This window comes from Topomyia yanbarensis, unplaced genomic scaffold (assembly GCF_030247195.1).
Source record: "Topomyia yanbarensis strain Yona2022 unplaced genomic scaffold, ASM3024719v1 HiC_scaffold_5, whole genome shotgun sequence".
Lineage (NCBI taxonomy): Eukaryota > Metazoa > Arthropoda > Insecta > Diptera > Culicidae > Topomyia > Topomyia yanbarensis.
The window spans coordinates 245,899-247,829 of NW_026683713.1; positions in this window are offsets into that span (position 1 = coordinate 245,899).

A 1,931-nucleotide genomic window follows, 5' to 3' on the forward strand; every position below is an offset into this window, starting at 1 on the left:
CTATATTTCTTCTCGCGATGTGGAGATTGATGGTGTGGTAAGTGATGCGGGTCTAACTGTCGATGATTTGATGAATTATGGGGTTGGCCGCTTTAACGACCCTTACCTTCAATCAGTTAAAATATTGGAGTGCAAGCAATTGCACTCAAAGTCCATCGAAGATGGGAATTACTATCCATCAGATCCTTCGCCGGATCTGCACTTCCGAGCTACGTTGAATTGGGAGGAGCTCGTTTACCTGTGCGTCTGTTTGTACCGCGAGTCATGAATTGTTCCAATTGCAAGCAGCTAGGTCATACGGCCACCTACTGTAGCAACAAGCAACGGTACGGCAAATGTGGGGAACGTCATGCGGATGATACTTGCCGTAGACCCGCTGAGAAGTGTGTTTACTGTGGGGAGAATCCGCATGCACTTTTGACATGCCCAACGTACAAACTTCGCGCGGATAAACTGAAGAGATCCGCCAAAGATCGCTCCAGACGCTCTTAAGCAGAAATGCTTAAAAGAGCTGTTCCACTTATCTCCGAAAATCCATACGCTCTCTTGCCAACTGACGATAACGCGACCCTTGCGAGGGGCATTCTTTGGCTCCACTTGGAAACACTAGGAAAAGACCTAATCCAAACTCACCCGAACTTCCACGTAAGGGTCTTAGATTGTCCCAAACAAGGGTACAAACTAAAAATAATTCATCAACGGGAAGTGCTGCTACAAATCCGAAGATAATACCTCCTGGTTTTGGGAAATTGAGATACAACCAGGAATTCCCAGCACTCCCCGGGACACCGAAAATCCATTTTACAGTCCGAAACTCAATCTAAAACGGGATTCCTTAAATTTTCTGACATTGTGGACTGGATATTCAAAGCTTTCAACATTACCGATCCTCTGAAAAGCTTGCTGGCTGCTATTCTACCAACTGCAAGAACATTTTTAAAACAGTTGATTGAACAATGGCCCCTCCTTGCAGCGATCGTATCCTTCGATGGCTAACTTATTAAACGGAATCATGGATATGATCACTGTTTTACAGTGGAACTGCAGAAGTATTATCCCCAAAATTGATTCATTGAAACACTTGCTAAATTACAATCATTGTGATGGATTTTCCCTATGTGAAACATGGCTTACTTCTAATATAAACCTCAACTTCCACGATTTTAACATTATCCGCTTGGATCGAGAAGACTCATATGGAGGGGTACTTTTAGGGATCAAAAAGTGCTACTCCTTCAATCGAATCAACCTCCCTTGGACGTCCGGCATCGAAGTTGTCGCTTGTCAAACTTGTCTTTGGGGCACGGCCCGATGTATGCGAAACCGAAACATTACTAACGAGAGCGTGGAATATTCAAACCGTTGGATATTCGATTTCGCCAAGAGGGTTTGTCCGGATTCCGCCCCGGCACAGAAAATCTACCGCGCCGCGTCCCCTCACAATACCGCGAACGAAGCACCGTTTTCGATGGTGGAGTTCTCACTTGCTCTCTTATCATGTAACAAAGCCCCAGGGCCAGACAGAATCAAATTCAACTTGTTGAAGAATCTGCCAGACTCTGCCAAGAGACGCTTGTTGAATTTATGTAATAAATTTCTTGAGGGTAACATTGTCCCACATGACTGGAGACAAGTGAGAGTCATCGCCATCCAAAAATCACGAAAACCAGCCTCCGACCACAACTCGTATCGACCGATTGCAATGCTGTCCTGTATCCGGAAGTTGTTCGAGAAAATGATCTTGTTTCGCCTCGACAATTGGGTTGAAGCAGATTAGATACACAATTTGGTTTCCGCAAAGGCAAAGGGACGAATGATTGCCTTGTGTTGCTCTCAACAGAAATTCAAATGGCCTATGCTAACAAAGATGGCATCAGTATTCTTGGATATTACGGGGGCTTTTGATTCAGTTTCTATCAACATTCTTTATA